At 46.7% G+C, this 14,118-nt stretch overlaps 1 long non-coding RNA gene across 1 annotated transcript; it reads left to right on the plus strand.

The window, feature by feature from the left end:
• Nucleotides 1–322: 322 nt before the first annotated feature.
• On the plus strand, nucleotides 323–10,589 carry LOC309523100. The gene is made up of 3 exons (XR_014215248.1): nucleotides 323–474; nucleotides 2,565–2,702; nucleotides 9,909–10,589. It is a non-coding gene; the product is annotated as an uncharacterized lncRNA (long non-coding RNA).
• Nucleotides 10,590–14,118: the final 3,529 nt, after the last annotated feature.

Genomic DNA, 14,118 nt, shown 5'->3' on the forward strand with positions numbered 1-14,118 from the left:
GGTGCTTAAAGTTCAGGGAGATGGCACAGGTGTTTGGTGGCAAGATGTGCTCCCCTAATGATGCCATGTCACTGCCACCGCCAGCTCGCCTTAATTCCCAGTGTCCCTCCCTCCCTCCCTCCCTCCAAACTTCCAGGGATTCCAGCTTCATCAAACCTGTTGCTAGCCTGCTTTTTTCCCTCCCTTGCCCCCCACTCTTTCCCTCCCCTCCCACCCAGGGTGGGAGGAGACTCTTATTCTGAAAGAGAGGCTACTATATCTATGATGTAATCTGCGCCTTGGCACAGATGAGAGGCGAGAGGGTGGGTAGCTGAAAACTTACTGGTTGCATTAAAAGAGGGGAAGGGGGGGCAGAGAATCAGCATGGCAGCCCCTCCCATGTGCCCCTCTATAAAAAGCGGGGGCTCTCCGGCTCGGGCTGCGTTTCCGGAGCTCTGAACTGCAAAAGATGCCTTGAGAGAGAGAGAGACGCAGGTGAGGTCTGGATTCTGTGCCTTTTCTTTCTTTGGGGAATGGGAAGAAAGGGGATCAGGCGGGCAGGGAGGGGAGAGGGGAGGGGGGTTGCATCTGCCCCCACCGCAGCTGCTTCTGATCTCCCAGGCAAGTGGAGAAACTCAGGATGGAGAAGCCACCTGTGGACTCGCCAGGAGAAAAGTTGCAAGCGTCTCCTCTTGCAAAAGATCCCTCTCCATCGCTCCTTCGCATCCCTTCCCACAGTCTCCACCTTTGTCCTGTCCATTAAGGCTGCAAAATCCCTCCTCCAGCCTGGGCATTTTGGGGGGCGGGTTAGGCTCTGGGGTTGGGTGTCCTCTTGTGTGGGGCGCAATCTGCAGCAGTTGTTGGGGGGTGCAGGAAGGAAGGAAAGTCCTGGTATTCTGGGGCTTGTCTGTTTTGTCTCTTAATACCCGCCTGAATCGGAGGAGAGGGATCAAAATGATGTGCTTCTCCTCTGTTTGGTTCCCCAAGGGTGTAGGAAGAGAGACTGGGCGGTGCAGTGGTTAGAGGGTCGGGACTTGGGTTCGAATCCCCCACTTGGCCATGGGGGGGTGGATGTTGGGGTCCCATCACGTCCTCTCAGCCTAACCTACATCAAAGGTTGTTGTAGGGAATCAAATGAGGAGGGAGGGGGAGAATCACGTACAGTGGTACCTCGGGTTACAGACGCTTCAGGTTACAGACTCCGCTAACCCAGAAATAGTGCTTCAGGTTAAGAACTTTGCTTCAGGATGAGAACAGAAATCGCGTGGTGGCAGCAGGAGGCCCCATTAGCTAAAGTGGTGCTTCAGGTTAAGAACAGTTTCAGGTTAAGAGCGGACCTCCAGAACGAATTAAGTTCTTAACCTGAGGTCCCACTGTACTCCGCTTTGATTTCCTTGGAAATGAAAGGTGGAAGAATTGCCCCAGTTTTAACAAATTCCAACCATGCACACCCCAAAACCGGCCCCATCTTCTACTGTAATGAAGTAATGTGTGGATCTCCATTCTTTGTTTCATCTAGAATATATATTTGTTTCATTTATTTATTTGGTTTTCAGATTAAAATTTTGCAGTCGTATATTGAATATAGATCATAAAAACAAGATTCCAAAGAATCTCTTGGTCTTCCCTCCTTCTCTTTGTGGAGGATTCTGTTATTCATCATTTCCTCCTGCATCTTTTATGATCATCCAAATCTTTTACTTCTCCATTACAGTGGTACCTCGGGTTAAGAACTTAATTCGTTCCAGAGGTCCATTCTTAACCTGAAACTATTCTTAACCTGAGGCACCACTTTAGCTAATGGGGCCTCCCGCTGCCGCCACCACGCGATTTCTGTTCTCATCCTGAAACAAAGTTCTTAACCCAAGGTGCTATTTCTGGGTTAGCGGAGTCTGTAACCTGAAGCATCTGTAACCCGAGGTACCACTGTATATCCAAAATTCACCTTTAAACTACAAGTGTTATTCCAATCCTAGTAACCATTTTAACTGCTCACAATGGTTTCTTAAGATAAATTATAATTTCCCCCCATTCTTTATTAAAATTTTGGTCTTCCTGATTTCTAATTCTTCCCGTCATTTTAGCCATTTTGGCATAATCCATTAACTTAATCTGCCATTCTTCTCTGGTCGTGACTTTATCTTCTTTCCATCTCTGGGACAATAACATCCGCGCAGCTATGCTCCTAGCTCTTCCTGGAGACGGCGAGAATCGAACTCAGTGCTTTCTGGGTACAAAGCCAGAGCTCTGCCGCTGAGTTACGTTCATTTCCTTGAAAAAAAAAATAAACTAAAGCAAGATTTCAGTCCACATGATTTTGAAAGAAAGGGCTGGTTTAAATAGGAATACAGTGGCACCTTGGTTCTAAAACTTTTATTATTTTTTTTATTGTTAAAATAATTCAGCATTAATACACACATATTGCAAATATACACGCATACAAACATACATTTTGTACAATCCTTACTACAACTCCCATCATCCCTAGATAACAGGACCAGTGGTCAGGGATGATGGGAGTTGTAGTCCCAAAACAAGATAGGAGATAAATGCAATAAATCAGCTCTTCTGCTTATCTGCTTAAGAAAGCTGGAGGGGCCGGCAAGATGGAGATGTCAGTCGCCAGCCTGGTATCCGGGAATCTACGCATGGTTGCAATCGGACCTGCAGTTGCAAAACACACCTGGTGCTTGGGGAAATCCTGACGACGCTGCGAATATGAGGTAAGGTGACCTTGCAGGTAAATTGGTCGCATGTTGTTAAGGGCTTTATATATTAATAGTATGACGCGGGTGGCGCTGCGGGTTAAACCACAGAGCCTAGGGCTTGCCGATCAGAAGGTCGGTGGTTCGAATCCCCACTACGGGGTGAGCTCCTGCTCCTGCCAACCTAGCAGTTTGAAAGCACACCAGCGCAAGTAGATAAATAGGTACCGCTTCAGCGGGAAGGTAAACGTTGTTTCCTTGCGCTGCTCTGGTTCGCCAGAAGCGGTTTCATCATGCTGGCCACATGACCCAGAAGCTTTATGCTGGCTCCCTCAGCCAATAAAGCGAGATGAGCGCCGCAACCCCAGAGTCATCCGCGACTGGACCTAATGGTCAGGGGTCCCTTTACCTTTTAACACCTTGAACTGCCTACTAGCCAGTTCGGAGTTCTAGCAAGCCAACCATCCCAACTTGCAGTATACTGTAAACCCTAGGCTCCCCTGTGGGTGCAATTGTGCCCTTGGGGCTTTCCCTCACTGCCCAAAAAACCTCTGAGCCCCTCCCCTCCCACTGCCCCCTTTTGCCACGAGAAGGTGAGCGTGGCTACATTTCTCTCCCCACCACAGGTTAGAAAAGTACATAGAGGTAGACTCTACACACATATAGCTGTGGGGGGGGGGGGAATTTAAGGAAAAGTTTTGAAAATTACATTGAATTTTGCATAGCTCACTGCCACCATCTAGTGTCACCTTCGTATATTGCACATTTAAAACGTTTTATTTGCAGCTGTGTGGCTGAGTCTAGAGTTGACAGAGGAAGATGGGAAGAGTGGCGCACTTCCTCTTTCAGCTCTGTGGGCTTCTCAAATGCCAGACTGGCACCTGAGCAGCTGAACTGGGGTTGCTACCCTTTCGGGCTCCGCAACATGTCCTGTGATCTCTGCCATCAGGCCCCCACACACCATACATCCCTGCTGGGAACTGTAGTTTGCTGAGGGTGCTGTTGAGGGGGTGTCACTCTGCGAGAAGAAACTGCAGTTCCCAGGGCTCTTTTGGTGAGGTGCTTTAAATGCAGTTGATATGTATAAACTGTATATATGTATAACCCACTCTGGGATCCCACAGCTAATTCTCCCCTGGTCTCCACGCTGGGCCAAATTTAGCCAGCTAGCCCTGGTGATCATCTAATGTTTATTGGATGGATTTCCTCCCTAAATTGATTTTTGAATTCTGAATTTATTGTTATTCACGTTTTATACTGTATTTTATGCTGTTTTTTGTGGCATCAATTAAGTGTTTTAAATTTGTTGTTAGCCGCCCTGAGCCCGGTATTATTATTATTATTATTATTATTATTATTATTATTATTATTTGGATGTGACCATCCCATGTAAAAACCAGGAAGATCCATGTGGATTTGTGCTGTGCTGTTGTGCTGGCAAGCACCAGATTTCTACAAGAAAGCTTTCAGTGTTTGATGTTTTATTGCATTTTTATATCTGTTGGAAGCCGCCCAGTCCGATGGGCAGGGTACAATTATTATTATTATTATTATTATTATTATTATTATTATTATTAATTATTTTGCAAGCTTTTACTACAAGGCTAATGAAAGCTTACATTTGATGGTGGCTTTTTGAGGATCCCATGTAAAATCATGCCAATTCCTTCTTATTTATTTTATTTATTTTTTTATTGAATGTATATACCACCCTATACCCAAAGGTCTCAGGTTGGTTCACAGAAAAAAATCAAAATATAAAACCACAAAATACATAATCAGAATAAAATCAACAACCCAATGACCCCCCCCAAAAAAACCCCGACATTTTAAAAGGGCAGATGGATGTGGTATAAATAATAAAAATTATTATTATTAATTTTAATCTAATGATCTAAAGACCTGGTTAAAAACGAATGTTTTTGCAATTTGAAATACTCATTTTACATCCTTAAAGTATCAATGACTTCTTCTCCTTCCATGGTTCATTCTGTGATAACTAGGATCCTGGGGCAGTACAGTCATACCTCGGGTTACCTGCACTTCAGGTTGTGCGATTTTGGCTTGCGCCAAACCCAGAAGTACCGGAACGCGTCACTTCCGGGGTTTGGTGCTTGCACATGTGCAGAAGCACCAAATCGCACTTTGCGCATGCACAGAAGCGCCGAATCGCAACCCACATGTGCGCAGACGTGGCGCTGCGGGTTGCGGACGTGCGGGTTGTGGATGTGCTTCCCGCACGGATCATGTTCGCAACCCGAGCGTCCACTGTATGTTGCATTCATGAAATATGTGATGGGTATGCTACCACACCGTAAATACAGTGGTACCTTGGGTTGCATACGCTTCAGGTTACAAACTCTGCTGACCCAGAAATAGTGCTTCAGGTTAAGAACTTTGCTTCAGGATGAGAACAGAAATTGCGCGGTGGCGGCAGGAGGCCCCATTAGCTAAAGTGGTGCTTCAGGTTAAGAACAGTTTCAGGTTAAGAACGGACCTCTGGAACGAATTACGTACATAACCCGAGGTACCACTATACATATGTATTTTTGTTTCCCACTCCCCACATTTTGTCTCCATTTCTGTCAGTGCTCAGCAGCTGAGTTCGCTGTTAGAGGGAGTGCATCTGTCCAAAACTTCCATATTGAATTCTGAAGTGTTTACCAAGTGCTGAATATCGGCAATTTTATTATTATTATTATTCTGCCTCTGGTACAAACCTCAAGCACGGGTTTGCTAGTGCGATTCTGACTCAGAGTGTGGCAGCTGCTGGAACAGCAGGTTCCATGCCAGCGATATCATTAGGAAAGCAATTGAAAATGAAACTGCCGATATCGTAATGCCATTATGCAAATCTATGGTGTGACCATATTTGGGATATTGCTTCCGGTTCTGGTCGCCTCACCTGAAAAAGGATATTGTAGAGTTTGGAAAAGGTTGCAGAAAAGGGCAAGCAAAATTATAAAGGGGGTGGAGTGACCCCCCCCTAAGGAAAGGTTGCAGAATTTGGGACCTGGGTGGATGAAAATCAATGATTCTTTTTTTAAAAAAAAATAATCAGATTTTTAATTTTATTTCAATTGTGTATTTTTTATTTCAATTGGATTTTTAAAATAAAGTGCTTTTGGAAGAAAATCTTTCCAAAGATAGTTTTGTATTTACCGTATTTTTCGCCCTATAGGACGCACTTTTTCCCCTTCAACAATGAAGGGGAAAGCTGGGTGTGTCCTATGGGGCGAATGCAGGCTTTCGCTGAAGCTTGGAGAGCGAGAGGGGTCGGTGTGCACCGACCCCTCTTGCTCTCCAGGCTTGAGGAAGACATCCGCAGCCTTGGCAGCCCTGCGGGAGTTCCCGCAGGGCTACCTACGCTGCGGATAGCAGCCTGCCTCCCGGAGCACCGGGTGCACTGAAAGCAGAGCGCCCCTTGCGCCAGGCAGACATCCGCAGCGTGTTGGAGCCCTGCGGGAGTTCCCTGCACTCCGGACAGACATTGGCCAGCCCCACAAGCTCGGGGGACAGCAAGGAGGCACAGCGCCGCCATCCCGCTGTTCCTCGACCTGGTTCGGTTTCCCCGACCTGGTTTTTTTGGGGGGGAATAAAGGGGGGGAATTCCTTTATTTCTGCTCAAAAAAACTAGGTGCGTCCTATGGGATGGAGCATCCTATGGGACGTAAGTTACATTATAGTCCAAAGGCTATTCATCAGGAAAGGATTTGCTTTAAGTTTTTCATGTGTGCTAAAACGCAGTCTAAGGTTTTTTGGTTTTCTTTCTTTTCTTTTCTTTTTAAATTGTTTAACCACGTCAGTTAACAAACATGGATACATATGCTATAATGTTATTGTTTTAGTTAAATAAATTGTCTAAATTGTTATTAAAGAAATGATTATTTTTCTCCTTCCAATAAAGTACAGCAGAAAAGTTGCCCAAATATAAACAGTTAACTTATTAAACCTCGCCATAATTTCATAATTACTTGTCTATGTGTTTCCAATAGTATAACCAAATCAGCAATTTTTGATATAGCTGTAAAAACTGCTCTGAAAAATTATTATTCCAAAAATGAAACCTTCCTCGGGTTGTGAATATTAAGATGATACCAGCCAGAGTGAATCTTTCTGTAAAAAAAATAAAAATGATTTCAATCAAGTCTTACCGACTAGTGATTTAAATTGATTTGATTTAAATCAAATCACCCTGTTTGGGACTTTTTCGTTTAGAGAAAAAGCAAGTAAGAAGAGGCAGGATAGGTAGATGGGCGACTGGCTTAATCCAGCAAGCTCATATTTTGTTCTTAAGCGCACACACCTTCTGCTATATAAGCTGCAATGAACTCAGCCTTAATCTAAAGTAAGCCTATTTAGGATTAAAGCATTAATAAAGCAAAATTACTTAGGGGTGGATCAGCTTGTTAGGTGCAACTAACATCACCTTTGCAGCTTTGGATATTATTTGTCAGGGGTTTTTTGGGGGGGAGCACAGTTCTTGCTAGAGATCTGGGGGTGATATTTTGGTTGCCAACTTTCCGGCCCTGGTGGGCACCTTTGCAAACTGGAGGGGGTGTGTGGCAAAATTGTGGGAACCGCTGGAGGTGGGAGAGGAATTAGATTCCCTTAGCATTTAAAGACTTTTGCATTTTCCAAAATGAAGCACAGCCGTTCCCTTCAAATCTGCGCTTCTACGAATGTCGCAACGCAGCTCTCCAGCCAAATTGCAAATTCCCATATTAGGACAAAGTTGCCCGGAAATGCTGATGAATTTTCATTATTGGTCTCGGAACCCGGCACCTTCTGGTGCGCTCTTAGCTTTTACTGCGATTGCGTAAAATGTTTTCTGACTCCCTTGCTTTCATCGTAATAAGAGTTTGTGGGGCAGACTCTGTTTCGGTTTGTTCAGTGTGCCACGATTTGTTCTATATTTCATGGGCTTGTGTGTGTATATACTGCCATTGTCGATTAATTTATGTCCCCCACGAGTCAAGCCTGTGTTCAAAGTGGTTTGCGGGGTGGAATCTGAGTCCAAATGCAGCAACACCAGAGCAATATATAACAAAGGCACATAAGAGCAGGAAATGGCAGTCAGAAGGGACCTCAAGGGTCATCTAGTCCAGCCCCCTTCGGTGCATTTAGCACTGCTACAAATGTCATTCTGCATTTGTAAGAACTCACATTAGAACCACCTGCCTAGTGGGAACAAGCAGGCGCCTCAATTCTACGCTTTTCGGCACCTGCTAAAAGCCGAGGTGATTTTTATTTGTTTTAGTATCTTAACTTCCGTACGCTTTAAAGTAGGGTTGTGATTTCCCCCTCCCCTTCATTGTACTGCGTTACCTTTTGCAAACCGCTTGCTGTTGTTTTGAAATCTAGCGCGTTATAAAATTGCCTCAGCTTTGAATAAATGCAGGAATCACAGCTTACCTAAAGGCTGAAACAATTTACACTTAGCAATTAACAGTTCATTTAACACCTAGAAGCGTTTGAGAGAGCGTTCCACTCACTAGGAGGTCAAATGGAAGCATTAATTAAGCAGCCACATTATGAAGGCCCCTAGGGATGGAGCAGGGGGGGGGAAGCTGTCTGCACCCTCATCCCTGGTCAGTTTTTCCTGATCTAGCAGGTCTCTTCTGCCAAGTGACAGCTAAGCTCACCTGTTGCCCTCAGTGTAGTGGAGAGTGCTGCCTCATTGCCATTCAACAGCAACAACAACAATTTATATGTACCCAGCCCAACTGACTGGGTTGCTACTCTGGGCATATATAAAGACATAAGGTAAAGGGACCCCTGACCATTAGGTCCAGTCGCGGATGACTCTGGGGTTGTGGTGCTCATCTTGCTTTACTGGCTGAGGGAGCCAGCATACAGCTTCCGAGTCATGTGGCCAGTAGAACTAAGCCGCTTCTGGCGAACCAGAGCAGCGCACGGAAACGACGTTTACCTTCCCGCCAGAGCGGTACCTATTTATCTACTTGCACTTTGACGTGCTTTCGAACTGCTAGGTGGGCAGGAGCAGGGACCGAGCAACGTGAGCTCACCCCGTTGCGGGGATTTGAACCACCGACCTTCTGATGCCGATCAGAAGTCCTAGGCTCTGTGGTTTAACCCACAGCACCAACGGCATCCCTTATAAAGACATAGTAAAGCATTAAACATTAAAAAGATGTCTTCTAAATGTTGTGTAGTTGACACCTGATGGGAGGATGTTCCACAGGGCAGGTGCCACTACCAAGAAGGCCCTCTGCCTGGTTCCCTGTAACCTCACTTCTCGCAGGGAGGGAACCGCCAGAAGGCCCTTGGAGCTGGACCTCAGTGTCCAGGCTGAACGATGGGGGTGGAGACACTCCTTCAGGTCTACTGGGCCTTTGAGGCCGTTTAGGGCTTTAAAGGTCTGCATCAACACTTTGAATTGTGCTCAGAAACGTATTGGGAGCCAATGTAGGTCTTTCAAGACCGGTGTTATGTGGTCCTGGCGGCCACTCCCGGTCCCCAGTCTAGCTGCCACATTCTGGATTAGTTGTAGTTTCCGAGTCACCTTCAAAGGTAGCCCCACGTAGAGCACATTGCAGTAGTCCAAGCAGAAAATGTACCACTCTGGCGAGACAGGGAGCAGGCAGGGAGGCTGTCAGTCAGCGTACCAGATGGAACTGATAGACAGCCACCCTGGACGTGGAATAAACCTGCGCCTCCATGGACCTGCACCCCAATTGCCCGCCAACTTTTCTAAATGGAATGGGAGGGAAGAAACCAAGGTTGCAATTGGTCTCATGGTCAGCAAAACGTTTTGGGTTGGCCCCGTTCTTGCAGATGTAGTATGCAATTGCCCTCCAGTTCCTCAGAGAGCCACTGTGCTTGTTCTGGGTATAACATTCAAACCCTACTTTGTCTGTAAACTTAATAGCTTCTCTCCTTTTTACGTATGACTGCAAAGTTAGCCGGGGTGTGTGTAGACGTGTGTGTGTGTAAAATAAATTGTGGTGTAGAAATGGACAGGGGGTGGGACTAAAACCAGCAGAATCACCCAACACCTAGACACTACACCCTGCAACCAGGTGTGCTTCAAGAAAAATCTGGACAAGGTGTTGCTGCGAGATTGAAAGATCCTTGCCCCAACGGTGCCCCTTGGTGAGGTTGGTACACAGGATTGGAACAGGTGCCTTTACAGGTAGGCGAGGTCTGGAGAGTGTTTGTGCATAGTCTGGGTGTCCTGACTCCTTCCCCTTCTCTCCACAGACCCTACTGAGGAGGAGGAGGAGGAAGAGAGCCAAGTCGGTGCTGAGGACCTACCCACAGCTGAAGTTCCTCAAGGCTGGGAGAAGGACACGGCGAGAGGCACTGTGGGGTGAGCGAAAGAGTTGGCCAAGGTGCCCATTCTGGCACAACCCTGCTGTCTTTGAATGCCAAGAAGTAGGTGTTCTTGCAGTGATGGAAGGAGCAACACAGAAGCCAGCGCGATCTGTCCATGGTACTGAAACTGCTTCTGCTCTTTTCTGCTCTCTGGCTCCCCCTGGGGGCAAGGGTCCTGAATGCTGCATAGATCTGGAGAGGGTATTATTTATCGCTTGTCCTTCCTCTGACCAGCTTGTGTTTGAGATTAACGTCTAGCTAGCTAGAGTTTAAAAGTTACCCTTTGCAGCATAAAATGTGGAAACGCTCTGGGACCAGATTGCTTAACCTTATTCATATTTATCCAGGATGCTTTCGCAGACTGGATCTTCCTCTTTTTTTAAAAAAAAAAAAATCCCTCTAAACAAAATAACCGCACAGAAGCCTGCAATGCAGGAATGAAAATATTGTTTATCTGCATAAAGCTTCAGACTTGTTGCAGCAGTGAAAAACAAGACAGGCAGAATATATTACAAAATATGTGGTTGAGATAAAAAGAAATGGAGTCTGTGCTCAGTCTTGTCTCTTTAGTTACATGGCAAAGGGTGGGGGAGTGAGGAAGTTGTACCGGGGCAAACAGGGGATGTGACCTCACAGAGTGTCCTCTCTAGGAATTTACAGGGGGAACTCCATGCGTCTTAACCCTTTGCTTGCCTAGCAACACATGAAATTTTATATTATTTCCCAGGCTGAAACCATAGGGCCGTCTAGTCCAATGCAGGAATAATGGTGGGCACCTGGGTCACTTTCCTGCTAGGTGTCCTGGGAGTCGTGGGACAGCGGGGGGACGGGGACGACTCCCACTATCCAGGTTTTGGGGGAGACATTGCTACCAGGGGTCCAAGCCCCACCAACGACGCTGTCAGGGCTGGGCTGGTGTTTCCAGCTCAGCCTCCTGAGGAAATGGGGAGGCATCTCCACCTACTGGCTGGGGGGGGGGGTAACCCAGTCCTAAAGCTGGGGGGGTGATGCCAGCACTACTGCTGTGGTCAGTGGTTGAGGCTGATGGTGCTTCAGTTATATTTTCTGAGAATCCTCTGGAAAAACAATCTCTCAAAGGACCTATTGATGGCATTTAACCAATGTACTGTGGAGAGTGTATTAACTTATGGTCTCTGTGTGTGGTTTGGGAGCTGCACAGTCAGGGAAAAAACAATGCTGTCCAGGGTTGTCAAGACTGCGGAGAGAATAACTGGGTGCACTCTTCCCACCTTGGATCAAATCTACGCTTCCAGGTGCCATAAGAAAGCTGCGGAGATAGCGCAGGACAGTGCGCACCCCGGAAATGATCTCTTTCAGCTTCTGCCTTCTGGAAGAAGGTCCAGGGTTATAAAGACTAGGACCAGCCGCCTGAGAAACAGTTTCTACCCAAATGCGATTTTGGTTTTAAACGCAGTGTAAGGAGTCTCTGCCCGGATGATCCTCAGTGGTCTGGGGTGCGGGCTTCAAACCTGTAGCTGTTTGGGACATGGGTGGCACTGTGGTTAAACCACAGAGCCTAGGACTTGTCGATCAGAAGGTCGGCGGTTCGAATCCCCGTGACGGGGTGAGCTCCTGTTGCTCGGTCCCTGCTCCTGCCAACCTAGCAGTTCGAAAGCACATCAAAGTGCAAGTAGATAAATAGGTACCACTCCAGTGGGAAGGTAAACGGTGTTTCCATGCGCTGCTCTGGTTCGCCAGAAGCGGCTTAGTCATGCTGGCCACATGACCCGGAAGCTGTACGCCGGCTCCCTTGGCCAATAAAGCGAGATGAGCACCGCAACCCCAGAGTCGGCCACGACTGGACCTAATGGTCAGGGGTCCCTTTACCTTTACCTTAAGGAGTCTCTATGGGAGTATATTGTATTTAATTATGGGGTACCAGAGTTTTTAGGGGGTTAACCAGACTGGGATAGCAGGCTTGTTGGTTTTTGAATGTCTTATGTAGATTTTTCAATTTCATTGTTCTGTATGGGACAATGACAATAAAGATTATCGTATCGTATCATACCATGGTGGGGAGGTCAGACAGAGTAATGGTGGCGGAGGCAAACAAACTCCTTTTGGAGCTGATGAGATGCCTGGGGCTCCAAAGCCTTCTCCTTAAAAAGAGAGAGAGAGTAAGATTCTAGTCCTCATGGTCCTAAAGAAAACCCTGGTTTGTATAAGAAGCTGCCTTTTACTGAGTGAGATCAAGGTTCTAACTCGCTCAGCATTGTCTACACCAGGAGTCTTTGGCTTCTGTGAAACCCGGGACCCACCTTTAGCTCAAATGTGCATTTGGGGACACTTTTATTTACCATATTTTTCGCTCCATAAGACGCACTTTTTTCCTCCTAAAAGGTAAGGGGAAATGTCTGTGCGTCTTATGGAGCGAATGCACTGGACGGCAGAGGGATCCCTTGAATGCCACTGCAGTCGCAAGCTGAGGGATGCCTCCGCAGCCGGAGCCATGGCTCCCGTCCGTCGCTCGCTGTGAAGCAAGCAGAGCAAGAATATTTTTTTTCATGTTTTCGTCCTCTAAAAACTAGGTGCGTCTTATGGTCGGGTGCGTCTTATAGAGCGAGAATATTTGTTTATTTTTTAAAAATAAAAGGTGTCCACAGTTGGCACAATGGGTCAGTGTATCTGTTAACCCAAAGGTTTGTGGTTCGAGCTCCACTGGCACCCTGGCTGCCCTTCCTCTCGAAGTTTCCTCTAGCCTTCATATCACCGTACGCTCCTCTTTTACTGGGCGTTGTGACTTCAAGCTTTGCTTCGTATCCGTAAAGGCCAGAAACTTAATTTCCCCTGCCTCTCCCACCACCACCGTTCCAATCACCACATCTCCCGTTTTGAGTATTTTCAAGCTGACCTGAGAATTCTGAATTACGTCCCCGGCAGCGAAATTGAAAGAGGAACCCCAGCTGAGATGAACCCTCCAAATAGCTTGCAGTTCTAATCTTTGAACTCAACGCCAGCCTGAGCTTTTTAATGTATTGGCCTCTCTGTTCCTCTTTTGCTTCTCCAGGGGAGAAGATTTTTAAACCAAGGGACAGATTTTTTAAAAAAGAGAGAGAGAGAGAGATTTAAAAAATATATCATTTTTGACTATGGAGGGCTGGAATGCCAGCGGTTCTGATCACGGAAGTTTGCCACACTTGTGGAGAAAGTGTCTTAATGCAAGAGTTACTATTCAGCGCAGGTTTCCATTTATACACGGCAATCGTGCATGCGCCAAAGAGAACTTGAACATGACCTCGGCTGGCTGTGAAGCCCAGCAGCCCAGCTGGGCATCATTAAACCATGAAAAGATGTTGCTTCTGAGGGGAATGAAATGCCTCTCCAGGGCAGAAAGCTTCAGGAAGGAACCACTCGGTTTAGCCCTGCAGGGATGGAAGACATTCATTCTGCAGACCTGGGGAAGACGAGGGCAGACAATTTGCTCTTTCAGGAGAAACGGAGTGCAGTTCCTAACCCTTGATTTTGTGAGCATGCGCCACAGCCTTGCATTTCCATTTGAAAGTGGGGTGGGGGAATGCAAGAGCCACTTCTAGTTTATTTGACAGATTTATGCACCAGTAAAATTGTCAGTGACTGCACCAGCAAGAATAATAATGCCGTATTTTTCGCTCTATAAGACGCACCAGACCACAAAGCGCACCTAGTTTTTGGAGGAGGAAAACAAGAAAAAAAATATTCTGAATCTCAGAAGCCAGAACAGCGAGAGGGATCACTGCGCAGTGAAAGCAGCAATCCCTCTTTCTGTTCTGGCTTCTGGGAGAGCTGCGCAGCCTGCATTCGCTCCATAAGACGCACACACATTTCCCCTTACTTTTTAGGAGGGAAAACGTGAGTCTTGTAGAGCAAAAAATACGGTAAATATTTTGGGTGGACAGGCACTATGTTTCTCAGACCCCCAGGGCTGATCTGAAGAGTGTGTGTGTGAGTGTGTGTGCGCGCGCGTAACTGTGTGACTGTGTAGCTTGCAGGATTCAGCTAGGCAGGATCGGGCTGCAAATTATTGCATAGACGCTCTTGAGTGGGGGTCTGGCTTCCTCTGCTCCCCCCTCCCCTCTCCCTATTAACCTCCGTCTCC

This window comes from Podarcis vaucheri (assembly GCF_965113315.1).
Source record: "Podarcis vaucheri genome assembly, chromosome: 18".
NCBI lineage: Eukaryota > Metazoa > Chordata > Lepidosauria > Squamata > Lacertidae > Podarcis > Podarcis vaucheri.